Here is a 17,058-nt window from a genome sequence, read left to right as displayed (position 1 = left end):
CCTCGGACAGTGATCATGAAACTTCATGGGCTGGATTCTCCGATTCTGAGACTGGCTGACGCCGGCAGGGGAACGATGGCAATTTACGACCGAAATAACGGTGAAAAACGGCCGCCGATCCCCCGCCTGGTTGGGGGGCTAGCAGGCACGCAGCGTAGAGCACCTGGCTCTAGCTGCGGATATGGCTGGAGAATTGCCGGGTCCGTGGCCGCGTATGCGCATAACGGCGGCCTGCAGCGGCCACGCCATGCAACATGACGCCGGTTGCGCGCGGACCCAGCCTGCCAAATAGTGACCACCTTTGGCCAGGCTCGCCACCCCTGGACCACCCCCCACCAGTGCCCCCAGCCCCCGCCAAAGACCCCCTTGCTTGCGGATCGGCTCTCCCCTGACTGTGGTGCCGCTGGGCTCCGTCCGCAGCCGCCACGCCGACTTCCTGAAAGAAAATAGCATTAGTGACCCATGCCGTCGGGAACTCGGCGCATTGGGGGTGGAGCATTGGGGGGGGGTGCTCAGGTAATATCCTGAGGCTGTCCATATGGCGAGTACGCCGCTTTGGAGGGGGCAGAGCCCCCGATTTCAACGCCAACGTGGAGTCTGGCCGATCACCCAACGCGATTTTGGCGTCGGAGACCGGAGAATCCCGCCCTAAAGTTCGTGGAGAAAGGGAAGATCTTGCTGTGGGCCAGGAAGAAGCGCAACTGTGAATGGGAGGGGAAGGTTCGAATATGTCAGGACATTGGAACTGAGCTGGCAGCACAGCGTGCAGGTTCCAACAAGACCAAGGCGGATATCGGTGGCAGATCAGGTTTGGAGTGCTCTATCCGGTGAATTTATGGGTGACGTTTGCAAACCAGGTGCATTACTTTGAGACCCCAGAAGCAGCCAAGGGCTTCATCAAGGAGCATAAATTGGGGGAGAACTGAATTGAACAATTCTGGGGGACTGAGGTGCTGGCACTTTGAAATGATTGGGAATACTGGTGGAGTGGGGGGTTTTATTTTCACCTGGTCTGGAGGGGGTTCTTTTTCCTATTTGTTATTTACTGTTGGGTTGACAGTATAGCAGGGGTGAAAAGTTTAAGCGGGAATGACTGTCCCCACCTCGCTCTCCCCTCCTGTTTCCTGGGGCTGTATGCGTTTTATCTCTCATTTGTTTGCTCTTGGGGAAGGTGACCCGGAGTTCAGGATGAGTCGTGTTTGGGTGGGGTGGGCAAGGTCAGCAGGGAGCCTTCTTCTTCTTCACTGAGTAGAGCAGGGGTGGGCAAACTTTTGCGTGCAAGGGCCGCATTCAGAAATTCACAATTCACAAAGGGCCGCATAGTATATTAAGTAAAATAATTACTTCACCCGGTTATGATTCTGGGCGCCTCATATAGAACATAGAACAGTACAGCACAGAACAGGCCTTTCGGCCCTCGACGTTGTGCCAAGCAATGATCACCCTACTCAAGTCAACGTATCCACCCTATACCAGTAAGTAACCCAACAGCCCCCCCACCCATTAACCTTTAAAAAAAAATTAAAAAAAAAAAAAAAAAATTTTTTTTAAAAAAATTTTTTTTTTTTTTTAATGACTTGGTGGGCCGCAGAAATACCTTTGGCGGGCCGCATGCGGCCCGCGGGCCGTAGTTTGCCCACCCCTGGAGTAGAGGATGGGGTGGGGGATGTGGGGGGGGGGGGGGGTGATGTGACAAGGTGAGATGGGAGAAGAGCATGGTAAGGTACAGAGAAGGGGGCCATCTTGGATGGGCCAGGTACAGGGTGGAATTAACAGGATGAGAGTTAAAGGGGGGGGGGTGACAAACGGTAGAGAGGAATGGAGGCGCAAGCCTCCGTTAAGGCTGATAACATGGAATGTGCGAGAGCTCAATGGACCAGTTAAAAGATCTCGGGATTTTGCGCAGCTCAGGAGCTTGAAAGCGCAGGTGGTCTTTCTGCAGGTGATACACCTCTGCGTAAAGGACCAGGTTAGACTAAGGAAGGGATGGGTTGGTCAGGTTTTCCACTTGGGGTTTGATTCAAAGCTGCAGGGAGTAGCAATTTTAATGAGTAAGAAAACGGCATTTGTGAGCGCGAAGGTAGTGAGGGACCCGGGTGGGAGATATGGGATTGTGAGTGGGGTATTAGAAGGGACATCGGTGGTGTTGGTGAATGTGTACGCACCAAATTGGGATGATGTAGGTTTTATGAAGGGGTTGCTGGCAGCAATCCCGGACTTGGCCGCACACCAGTTGATAATGGGAGGAGATTTTAACTGTGTCCGAGAGCCGAGGGTGGATAGGTTGAGCCCCAGGTCGATGGGTAGGATACAAAGGGCAAAGGAGCTCAGTGGGTTTATGGAAAAGATGGTTATGGTGGACCCATGGCGGTTCAAGAACCCAGGAGAAGGGAGTATTTCTTTTTTTCACGTGTACAGGATGTACTCCAGAACTGACTGTTTTGTGGTGAGCCGGGAGATTTTGGTTGTGGTGTTGGGGCAGAGCATGCGGGGATAGTAATTTCGGACCTTGCGCCCCACTGGCTGGAGATTCAGCTTAGATCGGGACAGAACCAGAGGCCGGGGTGGGGACTTGATTCAAGGTTGTTGGCAGATGAAGGCTTTTGTGATAAGGTGCAGGGTAGCACGGTGGCGCAGTGGGTTAGTCCTGCTTCCTCACGGTGCCGAGGTCCCAGGTTTGATCCCGGTTCTGGGTCACTATCCGTGTGGAATTTGCACATTCTCCCCGTATTTGTGTGGATTTCGCCCCACAACCTAAAAATATGCAAGCTAGGTGGATTGGCCACGCTAAATTGCCCCTTAATTGAAAAAAATTAATTGGGTACTCTAAATGTATAGGGAAAAAAAAGTGATAAGATGCGGGTTGCAATTGAAGATTATGTGGAATTGAACCAGAATGGGGAGGTGTCAGCGGCCACCATTTGGGAAGCACTGTTCGGGGGGAGATTATCTCGTTCAGGCTCATGTAGACAAAGCTCTGGTCAGACCCCATTTGGAGTATTGTGAGCAGTTTTGGGCCCCGTATCTAAGGAATGATGTGCTGGCCTTGGAAAGGGTCTAAAGGAGATTCACAAGAATGATCCCTGGAATTAACAGCTTGTCGTATGAAGAACAGTTGAAGACTCTGGGTCTGTACTCGTTGGAGTTTAGAAGGATGAGGGGGGGATATTATTGAAATACAGGATACTGCGAGGCCTGGATAGAGTGAACGTGGAGAGGATGTTTCCACTTGTCGGAAGAACTAGAACCAGAGGACACCATCTCAGAATGAAAGGTCGATCCTTTAAAACAGAGATGAATAGGAATTTCTTCAGCCAGAGGCTGGTGAATCTGTGGAACTCTTGGCCACAGAAGACTGTGAAGGCCAAATCACTGAGTGTATTTAAAACAGAGATAGATAGGTTCTTGATTAATAAGGGGATCAGGGGTTATGGGGAGAAGGCAGGAGAATGGGGATGGGAAAAATATCAGCCATGATTGAATGGCGGAGCAGACTCGATGGGCCAAGTGACCTAATTCTGCTCCTATGTCTTATGGTTAGTAAAAGGAGGGAGGAATAAGACCGGCTCATGAACAAGATAGTTGAGGTAGATAGGGAGTACAGGAGGGTCCCCTATTGGGGAGGAGGAAAAAAATTACAGGGGCATTTCGATAGGCAGACAACGGGGAGGGCAGTAGGACAGCTGCGTTGGGTAAGATGGCTGCAGTACGAATACGGGAAGAAGGTGAGTCAAATGCCAGCGCACCAGCTACCGAGGCAGGCCCCATCCAGGGAAATACTGAGATACGGTCTGGGGTGGGGATGTGGTGTTGGAGCCGGGGAAGATAAATGAGGTGTTTAGGGAATAACAGCTCCAGGGTCCCAGGTTCGATTCCGGTTTGGGTCACTGTCTGTGCGGAGTCTGCAATCCTCCCCGTGTGTGCGTGGGTTTCCTCCGGGTGCTCCGGTTTCCTCCCACAGTCCAAAGATGTGCAGGTTAGGCCATGATAAATTGCCCTTAGTGTCCAAAATTGCCCTTAATGTTGGGTGGGGTTACTGGGTTATGGGAATAGGGTGGAGGTGTTGACCTTGGGTAGGGTGCTCTTTCCCAGAGCCAGTGCAGACTCGATGGGCTGAGTGGCCTCCTTCTGCACTGTAAATTCTATGATAATCTATGATATTATAAGGAGTTGTACAGGGCGGACCTGGGTGGTGAAGAGGCGGACATTTTTTTTTTTTTTTTTTTTGTTTTTTTTATAAATTTAGCGTACCCAATTATTTTTTCCAATTAAGGGGCAATTTAGTGTGGCCAATCCACCTAGCCTGCACATCTTTTGGGTTGTGGGGGCGAAACCCACGCAGACACGGGGAGAATGTGCAAACTCCACACAGACAGTGACCCAGGGCCGGGATTCGAACCCGGGTCCTCAGCGCCGTAGGCAACAATGCTAACCACTGTGCCACCGTGCTGCCCGTGAAGAGGCGGACATGGGACGGTTTTTAGATTAACTGAGCTGGAGGAAGAGAAGAGGCAGGTGCTAGAATAGCCCCTGGGACTGAGGGAAATATTGGACAGTACCAGGGGTATTAATTTGGGGAAGTCTCCAGGGCCTGATGGCTATCCGGCAGAACTTTATAAGGAGTTCGCAACGGACCTGGCACCGCAACTCCTTGGGGGCGTATAATGAGGGAGAAGGCGGAGCTGCTGGAGACGATGACGCAGGCAGCGATCACGTTATCCCAAAAAACAGGAAGGACCCAATGGAATGTGGGTCGCATAGGCCCATAACACTGTGAAAAAAGATGAAAGTGCTGGCTAACCTACCGGCAGGAAGGATGGAAGATTGTGTCCCCGGGTGGTTACGGAGCTCTTTAGAAATACAAGGAAGATGTTAAATGTAATTATGACCCCGTCGGGAACTCAGGTACCAGAGGTAGTGGTGTCCATGGACGCGGAGAAGACATTCATCCAGGTGGAGTGGTGGTACCTGAGGTCTTGGGAAGGTTTGGGTTTCGGCTGAGGTTTGTGGCATGGATACGCTTGTTATATGTGGTACGGAGGGCAAGCGTGCAGACTAATGACATGGGCTCACAGAACTTCGAACTGCACAGGGGAACAAGGCAGGGGTGCCCACTGTCACTGCTGCTGTTTGCACTGGCAATAGCTCTCAGGGGGTCGGCAGAGTGGCAGGGGATTGAGGGGACGGAGGGAGCGTCGGATATCGCTCTATACTGGGGACCTACTGTTTTTATGCTGGAGAGCATGGAGAGGATCGTGGCCTGTTGGGGAGGTTTAGAGTGTTCTTGGAGGATAAGTTCAAGGTAGGAAAAAGCAAAATGTTCCCGGTGAATGAGTTGCGACGGCAAGCCAATTTAGGGGGGGCATGCCATTTAAGGTGGCTAGAGACAGGTTCAAATACCTGGGGATTCAGGTAAACAGGGAATGGCCGATGCTTTACAGGTGGAATTTAGCGAAGTTGGTGGAGGAGGCCAGGGAGGATCTCAAGAGGTGGGATACGTTACAATTGACTTTGGCGGGGAGAGTTCAAGTGGTAAAGATGAACATTCTGCGGCAGTTCCTGTTCATTTTCCAGACACTCACGATCTTTGTTCCGAAGGCCTTCTTTCGGAAATTGGGCACAATTATTTCTGACTTTGTATGGGCGGAGAAGGTGCCAAGGGTTAGGAGGACCCAGCTACAGAGACAGAGGCAGCAGGGAGATTTGGCGTTGCCGAACCTGCTTCATTACGGCGAAAGCGGAGAAGATGGAGGAAGAATCCTGTAAGGGGTCCAGCTTAAGGGCTATGGTGATGGCAGTGTTGCCAATGGCGCCGAGCAGTTATTCAAGGAGCCCGAAGGGCAGTCCATGGTGAAGATCTGGAACCAGTTGAGGAGTCATTTTAGGATGGAGGGGATGTCGGTGTTTGTGTGAGAATCGCGGGTTTGAGCAGGGGAGGTGAATGGCATATATAGGAGGTGGAGGGAAGTGGGGCTGGTCAAGGTGAGGGATTTGTATCTGAAAATGAAATGAAATGAAATAAAAATCGCTTATTGTCATGAGTAGGCTTCAATGAAGTTACTGTGAAAAGCCCCTAGTCGCCACATTCCGGCGCCTGTCCGGGGAGGCTGGTACGGGAATTGAACCGTGCTGCTGGCCTTCTTTAAAAGCCAGCGATTTAGCCAAGTGAGCTAAGCCAGCCCCTATGGGAAGGGTTTGGCAATCTGAAGGAACTGAGGGAGCGGATGGAGCCTTACAGGAAGTGGAGGCAGGATTCACCTGGAGGGGGAAGCTGTTTATCGACGTCTTTAAAGTTAATAGTGAATTAAGGCATCAGCAGGACTTTTCTTTCATTTATCTTTGTGTAGTGGTGGTGGGGGGGAGAGGAGACAGAGAGAGAGAAAAAAAAGAGTTGTGGGCTCGACATCAGGGGTGTGGTTAGCCTATGCTTTTCGATCCGTGGTTTTCTAATATTTCTATGTACATATGCAAAATGTCTTTAATAATTTTTTTAATGTGGAGTTAGGGAGGATGTGGTGGTGGGATCAGGGAGGTTTTGAGACAGGTGGCAGGGAAGATGTGGGGTCAGAGAGGATGTACGATCAGCGAGGGTGTGGGAGTGGAGTTATGGAGGATGTGAGTTCAAGGAGGAGGTGAGATGGCAGGGCTGAACTCATGAGCTGACTAAGCACATCACTATGAGTTTCACCTCCTCTCTCTCATCTAATCCGTACATTACCTTTTGCTGCCAAATGTCTTCAAAGAAGCAATTTTTGGACACTAAGGGCAATGTATCACGGCCAATCCACCTAACCTGCACATCTTTGGTCTGTGGGAGGAAACCTGAGCACCCGGAGGAAACCCACGCAGACAGGGGGAGAACGTGCGGACTCCGTACAGGCAGTGACCCAAGCCGAGAATCAAAATTGATTGGGCACATGCAGGAAAGCTACATCACGGCCTCGATACAGGTTTGCGTAGGCAGTATAGTTACAAAATACCCCGAGGTATTAGTCTCCCAAATCCCGTAGAGCAAGGCTTCTCTGAATGTGAATGACACTTGCTCGCAGTATTTTGGGCTGTCCAATATTTTGCCTACATTACCGGACACATGCCTGTCACTATTCTCACGGAACACACCCTGACCCAACTCTTCTTAGACGGTCGACTCAAAGATTGTTCAGTATGCCAGGTCCGTGCTGCACGTTGGACACTACCACTGCAGGGTAGGGACATTACAGTATCCCACTCCTGACATTGACTTGTTGGCGGCACGGTAGCACACTGCAAACCAGAACACCCGGACGAAACCCACGCAGACACGGGGAGAACGTGCAGACTCCGCACAGACAGTGACCGAAGCCGGGAATCGAACATGGGACTTTGGAGCTGTCAAGCAACAGTTTTAACCACTGTGCTACCATGCCGCCCTAGTGAATTGGACATTCTGAACACCCCTCTGTGTACCCGAACAGGCAGCGGAATGTGGCAACTAGGGTTTTTTCACAGTAACTTAATTGCAGTGTTAATGAAAGCCTACTTGTGACAATAAAGATTATTATTATTCTCACTAAAGTGTCCACGTTTCTAGCTGACAACTTGTATTACGGAGGAGCCCCACATGAGTGCCAGGTAATCGCGACCAAACATCCCACGATCCCTTCATTCCCAAACCATTAGGAGCCACAGGCAGGCAACAGACAGGCAGCTACCAGGAACACACAATATGTTAAAATGTATGTAGATGGCTCCTCCATGATTGAGGATGGGAGTAGAATAACTGGTCGTGGCATTTATACGGAGGATGCACAGGAATGCCCAGTGGAACAAGAAGCCCTCAAACTACCTGGACACCTGTGAGCCCAAGCCGCCGAACTCGCAGCAACAGCTTATGTGGTCACCCACCCTGACTCATTCCCAACACCCGCTGACATACATTTGGGCAGTATGTATGTGTGGAACAGCCTGACAGAGTTCCTTCCCCTATGGCAAGCATGAACTTTTGTCTCGGCAGACAGAAAGCCCCTACCATCAGTCCCACTATTGGAATACATTTTAAAGGAAGCCACCGGCCGCACATGCAGCATCACCAAAGTTAAAAGTCACCACAGGACCTCCCAACCTGGCAACTGCAAGGCAGACGCCTTAGTTGAAGCCGGCGCCCGTAACGGACACTTCTGGCAACCACCCGGAGGTGAACCTTAAAAGCAGTAACCGTCTCCCAGACCAACAAAGGTGACTTAGCCAGGCCCAACGCATGGACGAATCCCTGAAAGCAATTTTAGATAGCACCTACACAGCACCACACGATAAATAGAGGGACAAATTAACTGTACAGGCCAGCTTAATTTTGAAGAATGGCAATTACATAGGCCCCATCCAAGACAAAAATCAGCTCATCTACCAAATCCACGACAGATAGGGACACCAGGTGATAGGCACCACCACCACTAGGGCTGGTTTAGCTCACTGAGTTAAATCGCTGGCTTTTAAAGCAGACCAAGGCAAGCCAGCAGCACGGTTCGATTCCCGTACCAGCCTCCCCGGACAGGCGCCGGAATGTGGCGACTAGGGGCTTTTCACAGTAACTTCATTGAAGCCTACTCGTGACAATAAGCGATTTTCATTTTCATTCATAAGACCATAGACATAGGAGCAGAATTAGGCCACTCTGCCCATCGAGTCTGCTCCGCCATTCAATCATGGCTGATTTTTCTCATCCCCATTCTCCTCCCTTCTCCCCATAACCCCTGATCCCCTTATTGATCAAAAACCTATCTATCTCTGTCTTAAATACACTCAGTGATTTGGCTCCACAGCCTTGTGCGGCCAAGAGTTCCACAGATTCACCACCCTCTGGCTGAAGAACTTCCTCCTCATCTCTGTTTTAAAGGATCGTCCCTTTAGTCTGAGATTGTGTCCTCTGCTTCTAGCTTTGCCTACAAGTGGAAACATTCTCTCCACGTCCACTCTATCCAGGCCTCGCAGCATCAGTTTCAATAAGATCCTCCTCATCCTTCTAAACTCCAACGAGTACAGACCCAGAGTTCTCAACCGCTCCTCATACGACAAGCTCTTCATTCCAGGGATAATTTTTATGAACCTCCTCTGAACCCTTTCTAAGGCCACTCATCCTTCCTTAGATACGGGGCTCAAAACTGCTCACAATACTCCAAATGGGGTCTGACCAGAGCCTTAAATAGCCTCAGAAGTACATCCCTGGTCTTGTATTCTAGCCCTTTCGACATGAATGCTAACATTGCATTTGCCTTCCAAACTGCTGACTGCACGTTAACCTTCAGAGAATCGTGAACAATGACTCCCAAGTCCCTTTGTGCTTATGATTTCCGAAGCATCTCCCCATTTAGAAAATAGTATTTCTCCTTCCAAAGTGCATAATCTCACATTTTTCCACATTGTATTCCATCTGCCACTTCTTTGCCCAATCTCCTAGCTTGTCCAAGTCCTTCTGCAGCCCGCCTACTTCCTCAATACTACCTCTACAGATCTTTATATCATCTGCAAACTTAGCAACAGTGCCTTCAGTTCCTTCTTCCAGATCATTAATGTATCCCAGCACAGACCCCTGAGGTACACCACTAGTCACCTTTGCCATCCTGAAAAAGACCCCTTTATCCCCACTCTCTGCCTTCTGCCAGTCAGCCAATCCTCTATCCATGCCAGGATCTTACCCTTAACACCATGGGTTCTTAACTCATTTAACAGTCTCCTATGCGGCACCTTGTCAAAGGCCTTCGGGAAATCTAAATAAATCACATCCATTGGTTCTCCTTTGTCTAACTTCCTTGTTATTTCCTCAAGGAACAGATTTGTCAGACGTGACCTCCCCTTGACGAAGCTGTGCTGACTCAGTCCTATTTTATCATGCACTTCCAAGTATTACACAATCTCATCTTTAATAATGGACTCTAAAATCTTACCAATGACTGAATTCAGGCTAACCGGCTTATAATTTTCCGTCTTCTGCCTCCTTCCCTTCTTAACCACGGAACACATCAAAGCACTATGATGGTGGCTGGAATTATGGGACGATGTAACGCAATACATCAAAAACTGCCTCATTTGTGCACAGAATGGCCCCGACAGGTACACCAGGAAGGGACAATTGAGACACACCTGTCCCGTGGAAGGCACCTGGACAAATCTCTAGGTGGATTACATTGGCCCGCTCCCACCATGCAGAAACAGCTTTAAGTATGTCCTGGTCATTATTGATACATTTACCAAATGGGTTGAGGCACTTCCGACCTGCTACAACACAGCTAAGGCCACCGCTAAAATCCTTGCCCACCAGATCTTTACACAATGGGATCTTCCTCGCAGCAAAACATCCGATCAAGGGACACATTTCACTGGGTGGGTCATGGAAAACGTAATGGCTACATTTGGGATAAAGCAAGTCCAGTGGCATCACTGAGAGGATGAATCGCACCCTTAAATCTATCACTAGGAAAACAGTGCAGCAGAATAACACAACCTGGGACACAGTGCTCCCCTTCGGCCTAATGATCATTCAAAACACAATTTCTAACTCCACCAGCTTCACCCCCCACACACTCATGGCAGGCCGACCGATGAGGGGTGTGGGGTACTTGTTCGGACTTGACCTGGCCAACCATGCTATCACAGCTCTCACTCATGAGAAAGCCGTTCAGCAGATTACTGAGGATCTCAAAGCGGCCCAACTGGTTGCTGCTGTCCGATTTAGCGCGAGGAAGAAGCAGAACATAGAACATACAGTGCAGAAGGAGGCCTTCGGCCCATCGAGTCTGCACCGACCCACTTAAACCCTCACTTCCGCCGCATCCCCGTACCCCTCCTACCCTTTTTGGTCACTGAGGGCAATTTATCATGGCCAATCCACCTAACCTGCACGTCTTTGGACTGTGGGAGGAAACCGGAGCACCCGGAGGAAACCCACGCAGACAAGGGGAGAACGTGCAGACTCTGCACAGACAGTGGCCCAGTGGGGAATCGAACCTGGAACCTGTGAAGCCACAGTGATATCCACTTGTGCTACCGTGCTGCAGAGAAAGGCCTACTTCGACAAACATGTGCACCCAGTAGAATACAGTCAGGCAGCAAGTTCTGATCTCTCTGTTCTTTTCTAGCCCCTAAATTATCTGGCCCCTACAACACGCTGACAAGGTTAGCCCTCGGTTCATAAAAGTTTGTACCCAAACGACAAGACCAGTTGGTTCCACATCAACCAACTTAAAGTTTATGGAGTTCAAAACAGCCACGGCTACTACATTGTATTAGCAATGGGAGAGGATGACACCCCTCCCACCAGCCTGACACACCCACAAGACATTCCCAGTGATCTGTGCACTGTTGAAGACTAGCACGATTTACAAGACCTTCCCCACTCACCCGTTAGCATAAGCCCGCCATCCCCACAGCAATCAACCGCTCATGCCCACTCCCGAATCACCATCCTGGCCAAGAGACCAGACTCAACGTTTAATCCGAATTGAATTAATCCGAAATGAATCCTATGAATTGGTGTAACGAACAAACACGTGTTTGGAGGCCAGGTGAGACACATGATTCTACGGATGAGTCTCTCTTGGGCGTGCTCCAAAGTATGATGTGGAGCACGGAATTCTGAGGTGTCAGATGAAGAATTTTAAAACGCCTATGAAACATTACAACGGTACAAGAATTTCTAATGGAACCTGCCCACCCACCACATGTGCTCCAAACAGTTCTTTTAAAAACACCATAGAGGTCGAGCATGGCTAAATTTTAAATGGCGGTGGGCTTGCACGCCCCGGACCACCCCCCCATAGTGCCGGCCCCCCCCCCTCCCGAATAATGTCCCCCCCCATGCCCGTGGATCGGCCCTCCACCCGACTGTAGCTGCGTTGGACTGAGTCCGGTAGCCACCACGCGAGTTCCCTACGGACAGGACCACACGCGAGCCACTCCGTCGGGAACAAAGCCGGTCGAAGGCGGAGCATCGGGGGGGGGGGGGGCAGGTCTCAGGCAATGTCTTGAGGGCATCAATACGTGGCGTGGCGTGGCTTTGGAGGGGGCGGAGCATCGTGATAGCGGCACCACCCCCGAGTTGGTTGTAAACTTGGGATTCTCCGGCCTATTGCCGAATGCAATTTTGGCATTGGCAACTGGAGAATCCAGCCCCAGATGAGATGAAAGACAACCAGGTATGAAAGTAACTATAATCTCTTGCTCGTTGTGAGAAAATCCATGGATGATTTTGCAATAAAATCTTACATATGCTTCACCTTTATGGTAATTTTTTTACTGTATAAATCCGTCTTTATTTATAATACAAACAGCCGATGTAAATTTGTAAGACAATTCTGCACACAATGGTGAAGATAATGCAGTAACACTATTAGCTTCATAGTGTAATTGCAGAAACAAAAGGTAAAACCAAACATAGAGCAACGGGAAGGAAAAATATGACGCTCCCAGACAACAGAACTCGAGATTAGTTACATGAGAGCAATTCACGATCTCCCCAACACACTTCTGAGTTATCATGGGCAGGAATTTTGCTGTTAGGATTTTGAACTCTCACTCATTTCCTATAAAGTCCAGACACACGTGATTGATTACACCCTCCTGACATGAAACAGCATAACAAAGATGCACTATGCAATTCCATGGATGACCTAACTGTATCAAATATGATTCTCATCCATCAGCCCAGCCCCTCTTAACCAACTTGGCTTTGCAACCAATTCCACCTTATGTTTGGCTTTTTCCAAAGACTCCCACAAACTGTGCAGGCCTATTTGCCCTTTGCTTGCTCCCTGCTGCTCCACAACTGCAGACAACAGAGGTGACCTAATTCAAACTAATTGTTTTACTTCACTACTGTTTAAAACAAAGTGACATCTCTCCATCCGATAACTATAGGAAGGGAGCTGTGAGCAGACATTCTAACTAAAGCAACGCATGGGAGGTCAGCCAGAATAGGTCCCGCTACTGCCCACAGCTGAATGGCTAATCACCAATTGCTCACCAGCTGCCGAATTATGTGAATGGCCGAAGCGGTTGTCAAATACTCTGGGACCCCCTGCTCCGTAGCTGATATTGAGGTCGCTTTGGAGGGAGGAGCACTGACAAACCCCTACGCCGCCATCAACAACAATGCCCACCTGCAAGGAACCCCAACCCATCGGGAACCCGACCAGCAACCCTGCTCTGCCAGGAATCCAGACCCACCGGCAGCACTTTAGTTAGCACTGCTCCCTCACATCGCCAGAGACCCAGATTCAATTCCAGCCTTGGGAGACTGTGTGAAGTTTGCACTTTCTCCCCAGGTCTACGTGGGTTTACTCCAGGTGCTCTGGTTCCCCCTCGGTCCAAATATGTGCAGGTTAGGTGGATTAGCCATGCTATACTGCCCCTTAGTGGCCAGGGATGTGCAGGTCAGGTTTGGGGTTACAGGGATAGGGCCAGGTGGACCATCATACTCATTCAAAGGGTAGGTGCAGAATTGATGGGCCAAATGACCTCCTTCTGCACTGTCGGGATTCTATGAGCCCCGCCCCGCCGGCAACCCCGCCCCACCCTCCGGAAACCCCGCCCCAACCGCTCCAACCGCTCCCTCTCTTTCGCCTGCTTTTACCTCAACTTTAGCAGGGCCCCGAGATCGGTTCACCATCAGCTGGGAATCCCAGGACTTCAGCAGCAGTGGCCCGAGTTTATCACCGAGCTCCCGGAGCGGGCCGGACTGGCTCATAGTCGCACTTACCTGCAGAAAATCGCTTTATTTCATGTTTTTTAAAACCATTTTCTTCCCTTCAGAGGTCATAGTTCATGACCTTGGCGCTTTTTTTTCCCTGGCGCATGGATTAGCGATCAAGTCAGCGGAAGGAGGCGTTCTGTACGCATGCGCGGGCCGGCTGCTGGCATTGGCTGGTACAGCCTGGCATCCCACGTGTGCTTGGCGGCGCCCTTGGGCTGTTTCCGGAAACCTCGGCGCTCTTCGGCTGTTTCCGGAAACTGCGGCGCCTCCGGGCTGCTTCCGGAAAGCTCGGCGCTCTTCGGCTATTTCCGGAAACTGCGGCGCCTTCGGGCTGCTTCCGGAACCCTCGGCGCCCTTCGGCTATTTCCGGAAACCTCGCGCCCTTCGGCTATTTCCGGAAACCTCGCGCCCTTCGGCTATTTCCGGAAACCGCGGCGCCCTTCGCTGTTTCCGGAAGGTTGGGCAGGAATCTTGCAGCATTTCCCGCCCTGATGGAGCTCGCCCGAGATTCGACGGTGACGACCACACCAAATGTGCATTAACACATTAAGTTGCTGTATCAAATAAGATCATCCTGGGCACCTGTCTCCCGTTAAGTAAAAGGATCTGGGAAATTAACCAGTATTTATTTTGATGAAAATTTTAAGTAAAACATTTCCATGAACTTAAGATTAATAAATTATATCAACAGAAGGGAAGTGAGTAGCTTATTTATTATCTATCAGAGGAATGGCAGGGCAACGCTGAGTTAAAACACAATTACTGTTCATTTGATGTATTTACTGGGCCAACGGAGTCCTCCTCCTGACAAAATGTTTAGAACATGACCTGGTCATCACAAATACCCTGATCTGCTACAGGGACAAGCAGAAGACCTCACTGCAACATCCTCACTCCAAGCTTAATAGACTATATCATGGTCCGGGAAAGGACCCGCAAAGAAGTCCGCATCACCCACAACTTTAACTGATGACTGCTGGACTGGTCACTGACTAATCCGTTCTCGCATCTTCATCAGACTGGCCCCAAACCGGCACAGGCAGAAGATATTCTGCCACACGAGACTCAAAGTTGCTGGATTCAAGACCCTGAGAAAAAGAGCTACTCAGTCGGCGCCACACATCTAACATGGCGACAACCAACGAGTCAGAGCCGCAGAACGCCCACAATTCCTGGTCTGCTTTAAGAACCCCATTGTCAGCACCTGCAAAGAGACACTCGGGCTCTCGACCAGGCAACACCAAAACTAGTTCAAAGAGAATGGTTTAGCTGGGCTGGTTTAGCTCACTCGGCTAAATCGCTGGCTTTTAAAGCAGACCAAGCAGGCCAGCAGCACAGTTCGACTCCCGTACCAGCCTCCCCGGACAGGCGCCGGAATGTGGCGACTAGGGGCTTTTCACAGTAACTTCATTGAAGCCTACTCGTGGCAATAAGCGATTTTCATTTCAGTTCATTTCATGATCAGTAGATCGAGAATCTCCTTGATCCCACGCACAAGGCATTCCTAAACTGACAGCTCCACCAAAACCGGAGTGAGAGGAAACAAGCTTACAGGCAGCTGACAGCTGAGGTGCAACAAAGAACTCATCACCTAAAGAACAGATGGTGGATGGAAAGAGGCCAGGAGATTCAGCAATTTGCCAACAACCACAATGTGTGAGGCTTCTAAAGCACAATCAAAACCATCCCAACAGCATGATCTGGACATGTTGGGCGAGTGCGCAAATCAATGGCAGATGCAGTATAATTTGGATAAGTGTGAGGTTATTCACTTTGGAAGCAAAAACAGGAAGGCAGATTACTACCTGAATGGTTGAAATTGGGAGAGGGAACTGTGCAGTGGGACCTGGGTGTCCTTGTGCACCAGTCGCTGAAGGTTAGCATGCAGGTGCAGCAGGCGGTAAAGAAGGCTAATAGTATGTTGACCTCCATTGCGATGTTCTTGCTCTCGAAGTAGTGCAGTGAAGGTTTACCAGACTGATTCCAGGAATGACGGGACTGTCATATCAGGAGAGATTAACTAAGTTAGCATTGTTCTCGCTGGAGATTAGAAGAATGAGGGGAGATCTCATAGAGACTTATAAAATTCTAACAGGACAAGACACGGTAGATGCCGGGAATTTGTTCCCAATGGTGGGTGTGGCCAGAACCAGGGGTCACAGTCTGAGGATTCAGGGTAAACCATTTCAGACAGAGATGAGGAGACATTTGTTCATCCAGAGAGTGGTGAGCCTGTGGAATTCATCACCACAGGAAGTAGTTGATGCGAAAACATTGAATATATTCAAGAGGTAGCTGGATGTAGCATTAGGGGAGAATGGGATCAAAGGCTATGGGGAGAAAGCAGGATTAGGCTTTTGAGTTGGATGATCAGCCATGATCGTGATAAATGGCGGAGTAGGCTTGAAGGGCCAAAAGGCCTCCTCCATCTTCTATGTATCTATGGTCCGACTACCCAGGTACCCTGAGATCCAAAAACGGAGAGGCACTCATCAAAGATAAAGACGCAGTCAACGCACGCTTGACAGAGCACTTCGAGGACCTCCTCAATCAAGATACAGCCTTCAACACAAGTGTTATCGATACCATCCCGCAACCTGCCAGCATCTCAGTGCAACCCCAGCTCGGCCATGAGGTCAAAAAAGCCATCTGACAGCTGAAAAACAACAAGGCCTCTGGCACAGATGGAATCTCCGCGGAAGTACTAAAGTGTGGTGGAGATGCACCCTTTTAAAAATCTTTTTATTGGCAATTTCCACATTTATAAATAGTTATGTGCAGTTTTTTAACCGCGTTAATTTACTTGCACAGAAAAGTTTATCCTATCCTTCCTTTAATTAATTTTATATACATTTCGCCGGCCTATGGCCTTCCATGCCCCCTTCCCCTTGTCTTGTGTCGTACCCCCCACCCCCCGTCGTCTTCGGTTATGTTTGCTTTGTGATTGGGGAGGGGGTTCCCCCCCCACCTCTTCTCCTTTTCCTGTGACTTTCCTCTTCTCCTTCCCCGGGGTTGCGCATTCCTTTGGTTCTCCCATCTATCTTGTTTTTTTTCCTTGTCTTCCCTCTTTTACTTCCTCTCTTTCCTGTTTTACTATCTTAGTCCTTGTTGCTGGCCTCGAACAGGTTTTGGAACAGGCCGACAAACTGCCCCCAAGTATCTGGGAAGCCTTCCTCCGACCTTCGGATGGCGTACTTAATCTTCTCCAGGTGGAGAAATTCCGAGAGGTCAGCGAGCCAGTCTGCAACGGTGGGTGGTGCTGCCGATCACCAGCCGAGCAGGATTCTCGGTTAGGGAAATGTGCGATTAGGGAAGCGAAATCAAGGGCGTCGGCC

General features: G+C 49.9%; 1 protein-coding gene across 5 annotated transcripts in view; it reads right to left on the bottom strand.

The window, feature by feature from the left end:
- Nucleotides 1–13,919, bottom strand: part of nr2c2 (nuclear receptor subfamily 2, group C, member 2) — a 413,970-nt gene extending 400,051 nt beyond the window's left edge. For all 5 annotated transcript variants that reach the window (XM_038810866.1, XM_038810865.1, XM_038810869.1 and 2 more), the window contains exon 1: nucleotides 13,730–13,919. The gene's annotated coding sequence lies outside the window, so the exon portion shown is untranslated. The remainder of the gene's footprint in view (nucleotides 1–13,729) is intronic.
- Between the last annotated feature and the right edge of the window lie 3,139 nt (nucleotides 13,920–17,058).

This window comes from Scyliorhinus canicula, chromosome 11, assembly GCF_902713615.1.
Source record: "Scyliorhinus canicula chromosome 11, sScyCan1.1, whole genome shotgun sequence".
In the NCBI taxonomy this organism is placed as follows: Eukaryota; Metazoa; Chordata; class Chondrichthyes; order Carcharhiniformes; family Scyliorhinidae; genus Scyliorhinus; species Scyliorhinus canicula.
Note: the sequence above shows the minus strand (reverse complement) of the source record. Positions and strands in the feature narration are given on the sequence as shown.